This window comes from Procambarus clarkii, chromosome 20 (assembly GCF_040958095.1).
Source record: "Procambarus clarkii isolate CNS0578487 chromosome 20, FALCON_Pclarkii_2.0, whole genome shotgun sequence".
NCBI lineage: Eukaryota > Metazoa > Arthropoda > Malacostraca > Decapoda > Cambaridae > Procambarus > Procambarus clarkii.
In genome coordinates this window covers 21708368-21723013 of record NC_091169.1, presented here as the reverse complement: position 1 = coordinate 21723013, position 14646 = coordinate 21708368, and the positions used below count along the sequence as shown (strand labels likewise).

Here is a 14646-nt window from a genome sequence, read left to right as displayed (position 1 = left end):
CCCTTCACATTTTTCTTCCTTCCACCATCTTTTTTTTTTCGTATATCTCACTTCAAGTTCCAACTTCTCTTATTTATTGATTTTTCAACATCTGCATCTTTCACGTTTTCAAGGTCTCTCTTGCTCTCTCTCTCTCCGAGTCCCACACACACACATAGCTTCTATTCTCTTTAATGTGTTCTCTTTCTCTCTCGCCCTGCCCAATCACTTGGGCTGGAGGGTAGAGCGAGGGGTCTCGCTTCATGCAGGTCAGCGTTCAATCCCCGACCGTCCACAAGTTGCTGGACACCATTCCTTCACCCCGTCCCGTTTCAAATCCTAATCCTGACACCCTTCCAAGGGGTATATAGTCGTGGTGGCTTGGCGCTTTCCCCTGTGATAATTCCCTTCTCTTCTCTCTCTCCCTTGTCCATCAAATCCAGTGCTGCTGTACCTGCTGCTGCTGCTGTTGCTGCTGTTGCTGTTGCTGCTGCTGCAGCTGTTGTTGCTGCTGCTGCTGCTGTTGTTGCTGCTGCTGCTGCTGCTGCTGTTGCTGTTGCTGCTGTTGCTGCTGCTGTTGTTGCTGCTGTTGCTGCTGCTGCTGCTGTTGTTACTGTTGCTACTGCTGCTGCTGTTGCTGTTGCTGCTGCTGCTGCTGCTGTTGCTGCTGCTGCTGTTGCTGCTGCTGCTGTTACTGCTGCTTCTGCTGTTACTGCTGCTGCTGCTGTTGCTGCTACTGTTGTTGCTGCTGTTGCTGCTGCTGCTGCTGTTGTTACTGTTGCTACTGCTGTTGCTGCTGTTGCTGTTGCTGCAGCTGCTGCTGCTGTTGCTGCTGCTGCTGTTACTGCTGCTTCTGCTGTTACTGCTGCTGCTGCTGTTGCTGCTGCTGTTGCTGTTGCTGCTGCGAGATACACAAATAATCACAACCAACACATTTACTCTCACCGTATGTGGCGAGTTTGCCAGGCAATGGTTACCATGGCAACCTCTCCGTTCACGACCCCAGGAGTGGAGCATTGTTCAAAACTTTGTCAACTTATTAACTTTTGGGTAGTAAGGTGAACAATGGGACAACAGAAACAAAATATTACCTCAGGATACTGTTGTATAACTTTACGAAATGAAGGCAATACAATCTGGACTTAAAGTTGGGATTTCATGAACAATAAAGTTACTCCGTACAAAAATGACAAAAAAAATTGTTTTTTTTTTCCCAAAGAGAAACTTACAAACCCAAGAAAACAATTTATCAAAGCCAGTACGGAAAAAAGCGTCAGTATTAAGGTGATTTAATTATCAGAAAAGTCAAAATTCCCCTCCCAACTCTCAGGAAAGTCAAAATTCCCCTTCCAACCCTCAGGAAAGTCAAAATTCCCCTCCCATCTCTTAGGAAAGTCAAAATTCCCCTCCTCTACCCTTAGAAAAGTCAAAATTCCTCTCCCCCACCCTCAGAAAAGTCAAAATTTCCCCTCCCCTACCCTTAGAAAAGTAAAAATTCCCCTCCCCTACACCCAGAAAAGTCAAAATTCCCTTACCAACCCTCAGAAAAGTCAAAATTTCCCCTCCCAACTCTCAGGAAAGTCAAAATTTCCCCTCCCAACCCTCAGGAAAGTCAAAATTCCCTTACCAACCCTCAGAAAAGTCAAAATTCCCCTCCCTTACCCTTAGAAAAGTCAAAATTCCCCTCCCCACCCTCAGAAAAGTCAAAATTCCCCTCTCCTACCCTTAGAAAATTCAAAATTCCCCTCCCAACCCTCAGGAAAGTAAAAATTCCCCTCCCCCACACCCAGAAAAGTCAAAATTCTTCTCCCCCACACCCAGAAAAGACACAATTTCCCTCCACAACCCTCGGAGGGGGAGGGAAAAGGGGCCTCGTAGCCTGGTGGATAGCGTGCAGGACTCGTAATTCTGTGGCGCGGGTTCGATTCCCGCACGAGGCAAAAACAAATGGGCAAAGTTTCTTTCACCCTGAATGCCCCTGTTACCTAGCAGTAAATAGGTACCTGGGAGTTAGTCAGGTGTCACGGGCTGCTTCCTGGGGGTGGAGGCCTGGTCGAGGACCGGGCCGCGGGGACACTAAAGCCCCGAAATCATCTCAAGATAACCCCACTTCCAAAAAATCTCAAAATTCCCACCTCCCTAGACTATTCAAATTCTTCCTTCCAAGTAATGTCCAAATTCCTGCCCTTCAGGAATTTTAAAAATTTCTCTTCTACTTCTCGAGTGTCTAAATCACGTCACTGGAATGGCGTGATTCCCTCCCCCCCCATTGCGATGTCCAAGTCCCTCGCCCATGGAATGCCGAAATTCCCACCCCCCCCTCCTCCTGTTAAGGAATGTACTAATACATTCCTCTGTAATATCTAAATTCCCCGCCCTTGGAATGTCCAAATTTCCCCCTGAAATATTATAATCCATATGGAACGTTTAAATTCTTCCCCTACTCTCCTTTAATGTTCAAATCCCCCATTTTACCCAATTGGGAAAATATGGGGCGGGGCAAATGTCTACCCTAACGACCTATACTATAGAGGTCGTAAGTATGGACTAACGACTTTAATTCTAACGACCGTCTTTACCAGGAACGAATCAGCAATGAGCACAGTGCTATGTAGTCCTTGTCGTGGGCTCTGAATGGCCTGACATGGGACTAACTGGGCACTCAACGCCTTGCTGTGTAGTGGAGTTAAGCCGTCATGATGCGGCGGACTGGATTCCTTCTTTCGTATTCTTTTATTTGTAGGAAACTGAAGCCTAATTATAATCTAGACTATGAGAGATAATTGTTGTGTCTATCTGTCTGTCTGTCTGTCTGGCTGTCAGTTTAGAGTTGGAGGCCACATGGTTTGTGGGCTAAGCTTACCCAAATTAGCAGAGGGAATGGTCTGAGGTATGGAATGAACATAGGCTCGTCGGGATCGTCAGAATTAAAAGAGGAACTGCGTGTCAAACCACATTAAAACCCCCAACGACGATTTATAGATATCTATATTAGAAAACATATAGCTAGACTATCTTCCCTAGATGTAATAGTCTCGGAAAGGAATGGTGGTTTTAACACTGTAGTCTACACTAAGGGAACTAACAAGGGAATTTGCCTTAATGCCAAGAATAAGTGCCCAGATAGGTACAAGTGGAGTGTTGTCAATACTTACCTCAACCGCACACAGCTCCAGGTGGAAGCAGGTTGGCGAGGAAACTTGGTAGAGTAAGTAAGACTAGAGAAAGGCAGGACTCACAAGAAACAACAGTACACCATCGGTCATTATTATTAAAATATTCTACAGGAACTTTCTACTCCAAGGCTCACAACACGGAAGATAGAGTCCTGAGAAACGTTATTGATAGCAATGTGACGCCTCTATCATTATTATTGATAGATGTTTGAGTTAGGGTATAGGCCCTAGCGTGTGACCTCTTATCTTTGGACAGACAGACATGCTTTCTTATAGTATGGACACACACACACACATACACACACACACGCACACACACGCACACACACACACACACACACACACACACACACACACACACACACACACACACACACACACACACACGCACGCTAGGTGCAATGCCCAGTCATCCTTTACCTGTTAGTGTATGTCCTTTTATTTTTGTTCCTCTCTGTCTATCTTCCCTGCATCCCTTTCTCTCTTCCCCTCTTTCCTTCTTCCCCCCTCTCCCTTTCTCCTTTCTCGTCTCTATTTCTTCCCTCCTTCCTCTACTCCCTCCTCTACCCCTTCCCTCCCTCTTCTACACTATATATCACTGATAAATGTTCTCTAAGAACATTTATCTAGTGTTCTCTAAGAACATTTATCTAGTGTTCTCTAAGAACACTTCACGTAATCGTTTCATCAGCATTCAACCTATAAAGTCTATGGAGAACCAAATCAACAAAGTTTTTCTGAGTTTAAATAATATTATAATTTTTTTTAATTTTGGTGTGATCGACGGAGATTCCGATATTACTAAAAAAAAAATATTATAATAATTCAGAGTCGAGTGCCAAGGCATTCAATATATTCGTGACAGGGTAAAGCTTGTGTTTTTTGTGTCATTGTTTTCTTTGTCCCAACCCGTCCATGTTGGCTACATACACAGCAGCAATTACTGTGAAAAAAAAATAAAGTGAAGCAAGGAAGCGTGTGATTCCAACCTCGGACAGGCAGACATTCACATTATGTATATATATATTTATCGCAGTTTTTCAGTTACTTATAGCTTGTGATTTATGAAAGTTTGTCGTATATATGTATATATATATATATATATATATATATATATATATATATATATATATATATATATATATAGAGAGAGAGAGAGAGAGAGAGAGAGAGAGAGAGAGAGAGAGAGAGAGAGAGAGAGAGAGAGAGAGAGAGAGAGAGAGAGTCAAGACGATCCACAATAGAAACAACCTGTTCAGAACATGTTCAACAAAGACTGACTGAGTTGAACATATACTCAGCAGTGTAGAAAAAAATCTACAAAAAGTCAATATAACATAACAACATCAACACACACACATAAAATCCACATACTAACATGTATGTGATGAAATTCCATGAAATTCAACATACCATTTTGGTTATCAATCCTCCTGAAAGTAATGTTGGGGGGGGGGGCCTCGGGAAGGTTTTTCTATGAATTGCAAATAACATTCTCTCGCTGCTTTTCAGGAGAGTTAAATTTGCCTCTCCGCGTACCCGAGACGAGATTACTTCAGCGATATCGATGTTCTCTTGTTTCACAAACTGAAAATGTGTATTTAAAATGTCTTTTATGTAACTTTCCCTAACGAGGCGTTTCTTTACTAAACTCAGAGGCGTTGTTTTGCTCTAGAATTTAATTATTTTTAACGCTGGAGAGAAACAACTATATTTGCACATAAAATATTAATTTACGAGAGGAACTAAATTTCATTTAATATTTAGTGATTTGTTTAAAAGATTTGTTTAATATTTAGTGATTTGTTTAAAAGATTTGTTTAATATTTAGTGATTTGTTTAAATGATTCGTTTAATATTTAGTGATTTGGTCACGTTGAGGTGTTGGTCCTGGGTGTACACGAGTCTTGTGTTGCTGTCTGGGTGTAAAATTGACTCGTAAAGGAACCCGGAAAAAAATATTTCTTCTGTTTAAGTCGTAAAATGAAAAATATGCATTACAACAATTTTACATTTAAATTAAATTTCACAGTTCTGATGTGGAGTTTTACCTGTATAGTTATCATGTTCCACATGAACAACGTTCACCACTGGTACTACATAACCCGGAAATAACGGATGAACACTTCGTGACAAAATTATATATATTATATATCATTAAAACTTAAGTTTGTTCCGTTTTCTATATCGGCAGGATCTATTCCACCATTCTTCACTTTTATTAATATATATCTGTGTGAAAAGGTTTAAGATTGTATTTATTTTAAAACGCCGTGTTTCACTGAAGTTTAATTTGTCTGTTTCTTTAAGGCTGTGTTGTTCTAAGGTTCAGTGTGCTCTGCTATGGCTCTGTGCTCACTCCTCAGGCTCTGTGTTCATTAAGGCACTGTTCTGCTAAGGCTCTGTGTTCATTTAAGACTGTGTGTTCTTCCAGAGATGGTGTTAGGCGTCTGGAATTATATTTTGATCACGGGAGAGTGGAATAGTGATGATTTTTCTCAGTGGGTCAAGAGGAATGGTGATTTTTCCTCAGTAGGTCAGGAGGAATGATGATTTTCCTTGGTGGGCCAGAAGTAATAGTGATAACTTTCGAGTGGAGTATACCTAGAGTATACCTGGAGTATACCTGGAGTGAGACTCAATGTAGATGTACATAAGTGTACATTCTGATGTACATCTACATCTATATAGACGTATTACGATGCACATTCTGGAAAAGAGAGGAGAGATGTATCACAAGAAATAAATAACATGGAGAGTTACTGGAAGACCATATCGCAAATTTGCAAAAATAAAATAACATGCTGCAATGAACGACATCGAAGAAAATGCAGAACAGAGTCAATGAAGAGTAGAAATAGGCACAGTCAGAGAACATTATATGAACATCAGATGTCTACAACTATTCAATACCAAAAGAAGAAATCCACAAGGGCCGTGACGAGGATTCGAACCTACGTCCGAGAGCATCTTGTTTAGTCAATACCCTCCCAGCATTCATTAGAAATTTTACTGGGACAGCAGAAGACAAAGACAAACTAAACACGTTTATGCAAGAAGTGGATTAAGTACATGCGACGGCCGACCGCTCCAAGCAACAGTTTATTGGACCAATTTATCCACATCTAGGCAAGGCAAAGTGTGACGACGTGCAGCAAGGCACATAGTGTGAGGTCGTGCAACAAGGCACATAGTGTGAGGTCGTGCAACAAGGCACATAGTGTGAGGCCGTGCAACAAGGCACATAGTGTGAGGTCGTGCAACAAGGCACATAGTGTGAGGTCGTGCAACAAGGCACATAGTGTGAGGTCGTGCAACAAGGCACATAGTGTGAGGTCGTGCAACAAGGCACATAGTGTGAGGTCGTGCAACAAAGCGAGGTACGTCGGACGTCGTGGACACGTGTCGTCATGGAATTTGCATATCGAAATATGTATGCAAAATACTTTATTTGACGTTGAAAAACACAAATTAGATATTTTTAAAAAGGGGAAAAAAATTTTGAATGAACTAATTGTTTAATATATAATTTACACCATTAATGGAGCAAATTACAGGGTAAATAAAATATAGTGTCTATATTTTTTTTATGATTTAATGGAAAATCGGTAATTTTCTTAAAAACATTATATAATGAATCTTTTAATAACTGTCTGACAGCACTGAAGAAATTATGACAATTTAATGTTTATACACCTTCAATTAGTCACATTTTTATCATTTAAATGCATTTTATGCATAGGTTTTTGAGTACTCACCTAATTGTGCTTGCTGGGGTTGAGGTTCATCTCCCTGGTCCCGCCACTTAACTGTCAATCAACTGGTGTACAGATTTCTTAGCCTATTGGGCTCTATCATATCTACATTTGAAACTGTGTATGGAGTCAGCCTCCACCACATCACTGCCTAGTGCATTCCATCTGTTAACTACTCTGATACTGAAAAAGTTCTTTCAAATGTCTCTGTGGCTCATTTGGGTACTCAGTCTCCACCTGTGTCCCCTTGTTCGCGTAACCCCCGTGTTAAATAATCTGTCCTTATCTACTATGTCAATTACCCTGAGAATTTTGTTACATTTTTTTTGTGTGTATTTACAATTTGTATTTATCTATTTGTATCTGCAGAATCGAGCTATTATCTCTTGGACCCCGCCTTATTTTTCCTCTATTATGTCTACTACATATATTTCTCTCTAACACACACACACATCCCCAAGAAACAGCCCGTAGCAACTGCTACGGGCTGCTAGCACCCAGGTACCTATTTAGTACCCATTAGTTTCCGCCTCCACCGGGGATCGAACCCAGGCCCTTAGGACTACAACCCCAGAGCGCTGTCCACTCAGCCGCGAATACTGACATTTTTCTGTCAGACCTCGATAAAGTTCGGTGGGTAACTTGGAATTCGCACATTTCTGGTCAGACAAAACAATTGTATTTTTTACGGAGTTGCAAATTGAGAGCAACCAACCACATCGGCTTGAATAACATTTCACAGAGAAGGGGATTCGATCCTGTCCTTCTTTCCCAGTCTCCGGGGCAAGCTGTTGATTGGAAATGGGATCGAGAAAGTGGCGAATTGAAAGGTTCGTGTCACTATTTACATGCATGAAGGTATGGAACCCACACCTGCCCTCAGGTCTGTTAACCGGAGTTCAGAAGACACCCACACTGTCACTGTTGTTCACAGACACCCACACTGTCACTGTTGATCACAGACACCCACACTGTCACTGTTGCTCCACAGACACCCACACTACCACTGCTCCCCACAGACACCCGTGTGTCACTGTTGATCACAGACACCCACACTACCACTGCTCCCCACAGACACCCGTGTGTCACTGTTGATCACAGACACCCACACTGCCACTGCTCCCCACAGACACCCACACTACCACTGCTGTTCCACAGACACCCACACTGCATCTGTTGCTCCACAGACACCCACACTGTCACTGTTGCTCCACAGACACCCACACTGTCACTGCTCCTCACAGACACCCACACTGTCACTGCTCCCCACAGACACCCACACTACCACTGCTCCCCACAGACACCCACACTGTCACTGCTCCCCACAGACACCCACACTACCACTGCTCCCCACAGACACCCACATTGTCACTGCTCCCCACAGACACCCACACTACCACTGCTCCCCACAGACACCCACACTGTCACTGCTCCCCACAGACACCCACACTGTCACTGCTCCCCACAGACACCCACACTACCACTGCTCCTCACAGACACCCACACTACCACTGCTCCCCACAGACACCCACACTGTCACTGCTCCCCACAGACACCCACACTGTCACTGCTCCCCACAGACACCCACACTGTCACTGCTCCCCACAGACACCCACACTACCACTGCTCCCCACAGACACCCACACTGTCACTGCTCCCCACAGACACCCACACTGTCACTGCTCCCCACAGACACCCACACTGTCACTGCTCCCCACAGACACCCACACTACCACTGCTCCTCACAGACACCCACACTACCACTGCTCCCCACAGACACCCACACTACCACACCCACACTGCCTCTGTTGCCCCACAGACACCCACACTACCACTGCTCCCCACAGACACCCACACTACCACACCCACACTGCCTCTGTTGCCCCACAGACACCCACACTACCACTGCTCCCTACAGACACCCACACTACCACACCCACACTGCCTCTGTTGCCCCACAGACACCCACACTACCACTGCTCCCCACAGACACCCACACTACCACACCCACACTGCCTCTGTTGCCCCACAGACACCCACACTACCACTGCTCCCCACAGACACCCACACTACCACACCCACACTGCCTCTGTTGCCCCACAGACACCCACACTACCACTGCTCCCCACAGACACCCACACTACCACACCCACACTGCCTCTGTTGCCCCACAGACACCCACACTACCACTGCTCCCCACAGACACCCACACCCTCAAATTCACGATAAATTCCTTAGAGAAGCGGCTGCCAGGTGAGCAACACTCTCTAATTACAAGAGCAATGTGCATCTAATGATGAAATATGATCATTCTACCTTTCTTCTTGAGATTATCTTGAGATGATTTCGGGGCTTTAGTGTCCCCGCGGCCCGGTCCTCGACCAGGCCTCCACCCCCAGGAAGCAGCCCGTGACAGCTGACTAATTCCCAGGTACCTATTTACTGCTAGGTAACAGGGGCATTCAGGGTGAAAGAAACTTTGCCCATTTGTTTCTGCCTCGTGCGGGAATCGAACCCGCGCCACAGAATTACGAGTCCCGCGCGATATCCACCAGGCTACCAGGCACCTTGAAAGCACAAGACTTTTTTTTGTATATGTGTCAGGCTTTTAAGCTTTATCGTCAGGCTTTTAAGCTTTATCGTCAGGCTTTTAAGCTTTATCGTCAGGCTTTTAAGCTTGATCGTTCCCTGGAATGTTATTAACACCACCACAATGACTTACTGACTATACCCAGTAAGTTCTAAACATAAACAAGGACTTGATTGATTGATTGATTGATTGATTGATGAAGATTAAGCCATCCAAGAGGTGGCACGGGCATGAGTAACCCGTATACAGGACTACGGGACTAGACGTGTATACTCACAGTTTACATATACACCGAGAATGGGTTTATATACACCTCTCTGAAAGTATTCATACTGGCGAAAGAAAACCAAAAAATTAAGAACAAAAATTATGCTATATAAAACACGCCAGACAGAATACATCATTCGGATCACACTACACCAAAAAATACATTTCACTATACATATTTTCCAAATATGCGATACATGTTTCCAGAGACAAGTTATACAGATCCCGTTAAAAAAAAAAATACGAAACACGATAGGTGTAATACAGAGCTGTGTTCAGTATAAACAGTATTTACACAGAACCCTTCTTGCATAGTATTTACACAGTACACCTTAGACAGTTACAAATGCACAAGGACCCCCAATAGATTCAGGAACCTGTAGACCAAGTGATTGGTGGTTGAGAGGCGGGACCAAAGAGCCACAGCTCATCACCCGTAAGCACAACTAGGGGAGAGCAGTACCCCTTCTCCTGTGCCCAGCCACGTGCCCCTAACTATACCTATACCCATCTAGTATCGTATATAATGCAAGCAACAATCTCTCTCACGTAACACCATCAACACAACGATGTCTCTCTCACGTAACACCATCAACACAACGATCTCTCACACGTAACACCAGCAACACAAACTCCACTTAAGGTCACACCAGCGTTATGTAACACGCAACTCTAACCACAGAAGCGTTACATAAAGGTAACATAACACCGCACACTCGGACCATTGCTGCCTCCGTCGGGCTCCTGAATGAGCTGAATTAATTCTATTCCATCACAAGCCGAGGACACATAAATATGAACTTCAGTGAGAGAGAGACGGAGAGACGGAGAGACAGAGAAAGAGACAGAGAGAAAGACGCACACAGAATAATAGAGGGAATGAGAGAGAGAGAGAGAGAGAGAGAGAGAGAGAGAGAGAGAGAGAGAGAGAGAGAGAGAGAGAGAGAGAGAGAGAGAGAGAGAAACAAGAGAGAGAGAGAGAGAGAGAGAGAGAGAGAGAGAGAGAGAGAGAGAGAGAGAGAGAGAGAGAGAGAGAGAGAGAGAGAGAGAGAGAGAGAGAGAGAGAGAAACAAGAGAGAAAGAGCTCAAGGGAACACGAGAAGGGTAAACAGAGTCCGATCGACAGAGAGAAACATAAGCTTGCCCAATGGTGTTCGACCCCCCCATCCACACCCCTCCTCGCGTACAATGACCTGCCACGGGCTACCCAGAGTCCTAACTCAGGTTCCTGTACCCTCAGTCTCTACTCGTGTTACGGGACCGAGACACACACACACACACACGCCTCGAACCAGAACCTTGTTTTGTCCCGCCAATATTCCAGTGGAAGCCGTCTGTATTCTTCTATGACAACAATAATAAACCCCAACCAAGTCTTCTTTGGGATTCTAATTTCGATACATTTAGATTTTGATCAAGATCAACAGACATCGTAACAGCGGAGGTTAAGTATTCCCTCTCTTTGTGTCTTGCAGGACACACATGTGTCTTGAGGATACATTATGAAATTTCTCGTGTAATTTTCGTCACATCGTCTTCAGGAAATGTTGAAAACACCGCTTATGAAATGACAGCGATTGTGTGTTGTGGGGTTTGAACGGCCTAAGACTGACTTCCACTGATTATTTGCCCTTAAGGGAATGTAATACTCCCTGACTGGGTAACGTCCAAGCCATGAACGATACCTATACAGGGAACAAGCCACGGACGATACCTATACAGGGAACAAGCCACGGACGATACCTATACAGGGAACAAGCCACGGACGATACCTATAAAGGGAACAAGCCACGGACGATACCTATAAAGGGAACAAGCCACGGACGATACCTATACAGGGAACAAGCCACGGACGATACCTGTACAGGGAACAAGCCACGGACGATACCTATAAAGGGAACAAGCCACGGACGATACCTATAAAGGGAACAAGCCACGGACGATACCTATAAAGGGAACAAACCACGGACGATACCTATAAAGGGAACAAGCCACGGACGATACCTATACAGGGAACAAGCCACAGACGATACCTAGAAAGGGAACAACCCACGGACGATACCTATACAGGGAACAAGCCACGGACGATACCTATACAGGGAACAAGCCACGGACGATACCTGTACAGGGAACAAGCCACGGACGATACCTATAAAGGGAACAAGCCACGGACGATACCTATAAAGGGAACAAGCCACGGACGATACCTATAAAGGGAACAAACCACGGACGATACCTATAAAGGGAACAAGCCACGGACGATACCTATACAGGGAACATGCCACGGACGATAACCTGGTCGGGAAGCAAATATCAGTATACCACAGAACAATATTATTAATCATTCCTGAGAGCCAGAGCTTCCCACAGCCAGCGTGATGGACCACCATGCAATATTTTTAGAATGTTTGCATGTTTGGAATGCGATACTCATCAAAGGTTTTATCTTTGTTGTGTATTATTTTGGGCATTCAACATTCAAGTCTATTATTTTTGAACCACTCAAAAGTTCTGACGTCACATCTACAGGCCATCTATTGCAGCCAATGGGAGGCGAAATTCCTTCTCATGTGCCAGCAAGTTCGCTTGTGATTGGACCAACGAACGTCATTTGCTTGCGTGGAGAGTCAGTAGACTCGACCGTAGATGCTCGGCGTTCGATGTTAGTTTCAGTCTATTTCAAGCCATATCTATCACACAGGGACCACGTGACTTGAGGCAGGAATATCAGAAGAACGACTCCAACAGACTTATGGATGCAAGACTAACAATAGGTCGAAGGTGTTGCTCGGAAATGCAACAGGGGACAATATTGCTTGCGTGACTGTAATGGACGTGCAACATTCTAGGTCTGGGGAACTGCATAAATTATCTTTGCTACTAACGCCGTTACTGCTGTTCTGCATGTCACACAGCCGACGACATGACACAACAAAGTAATCCTCATCATTGTTTGACGGCACCTACCACTTGATCTAATCAGCTTTGTGTTGAAGACGTTGCATTGCAACGTTCATGTTCATCTTAAGAGATGACCTGGATTTATTAGGTCTGAACGTCCACAACTAGAGACAAGAGGAATCATCTTTTCAGACAAAGAGCAACAGTTTTTATGATCTACTTTCGCATCTACACCATTTTTCATTGGTGTGATGTGAGGCAGACCTCTACCTGCTCGCTGCATACAAGCGACTGTACCTACATCACCACTACACAACACCACCACCACTACACATCACCACCACTACACAACACCACCACTACACATCACCACCACTACACATCACCACCACTACACAAAATCAACACCACTAACAGGAAAATGTCCCGCGAGAAAGAGAGAATAAACAGAGCCAGCAGGGTGCCTGGCCAGCCAATAATGAGACAAAGACAAGAGACAAAGAGGAGACTGTTTGATGTGTCAACAACACTTCTCTTGGTGTAAATATATATACAGGACCCCGAGACGCTGACTGGTGACTGGTATAGTCTTCACAGGGCCCGAGAGAGCGAGTGACAGTCTTCAGGACCTGAGAATGCGAGTGACAGTTTTCAGGACCTAAGATAGAGAGCGACAGTCTTCAAGACCTGAAACCGTGAGTGGTTAGAAAACGTTTAGGTCCTGCAGCATCGACTAATGATACCTCAGAACTCTCATTGTATACCCGGAGTATACCTTGAGTTTACCTGGAGAGAGTTCTAGGAGTAGTCAACCTCCCGAAGCCCAGCCTGGGACGCAGACCCAGGCTGGGCTTCTGGTTAACGAAGTTATCCCACTTTAGGCTGGGATAACGACCCAGACTTGGTCGTTATTACTGATAAACGCCACTTTTCTCCGGAATTATACAAATATAAACTGACCTGAAAAAGCAAATATGCAATTAAAAGCACAAATTACATATTTAAAGACTAACGAGTTCATCGTGAGTACACTAAACGTAACGAGACAACGTCCAACTGCACTCGTTGGAAAAACAGTTCGTTAAAGGTAGGAATAAAATTATGTTTAGTCATATACTTTGTTGAACATTTACAAGTGAACTCTCACGAAATTTGTTAAACAAACTACAAAATAAAGAATAAAATGCGTGTAAAAATCTGGTGCTACTTCTCACACATGTAAATTTTCCATTCGAAAATGGAAGCGAAAATTTTGCTCACACGTTCCTATAAATCACTAATACACAATAATTAACGATTTAGAAATATATATATATATATATATATATATACAAATAACTGGTGAACGAGTTAAATTTCTATTACATATTAAATCCTGCAATACTAAAGTTAACATTACAATTTAACAGACACGTTAAACCCTTCTGTACAAGTTAACGTCAATTCACAAATAAACATCGGTTAACGAGTTAACTCGCTACTAAATCATATCACAATCGAAACCATCATAACAGACCAATGAAAGCTGCTCGTTACAGCAGAGACATTTGGGACAAAGTAGTATACAAGAGATAACGAGATTCTTCAGAACCACAACACCTTAACAAGTCCTCATATTGCCACACACACACACACACACACACACACACACACACACACACACACACACACACACACACACACACACACACACGCGCGCGCGCGCGCGCGTGTACCAGATAGCCTGTTACACACTTTACAAGGTTAACGAGACCTCGTTACCATATAAGTGCCAAGGAGACAATTTTAAACTATGCCATAATTAGCGGCAGAGCCAGTTACCTCATTTATGCCAGGAAAATCGTTTGGCAATAGAGAGTTATGCCTTGGTTATGTCTTGGTTATGTCTTGGTTATGCCTTGGTTATGCCTTGGTTATGTTTTGGTTATGTCTTGGTTATGTCTTGGTTATGCCTTGGTTATGCCTTGGTTATGCCTTG

At 44.0% G+C, this 14646-nt stretch overlaps 1 protein-coding gene across 1 annotated transcript in view; it reads right to left on the bottom strand.

Moving 5' to 3' along the window:
• LOC138349855 (uncharacterized) overlaps positions 1-14646 on the bottom strand; it is a 242317-nt gene that overhangs the window by 128221 nt on the left and 99450 nt on the right. The gene's annotated exons all lie outside the window — the stretch shown is intronic.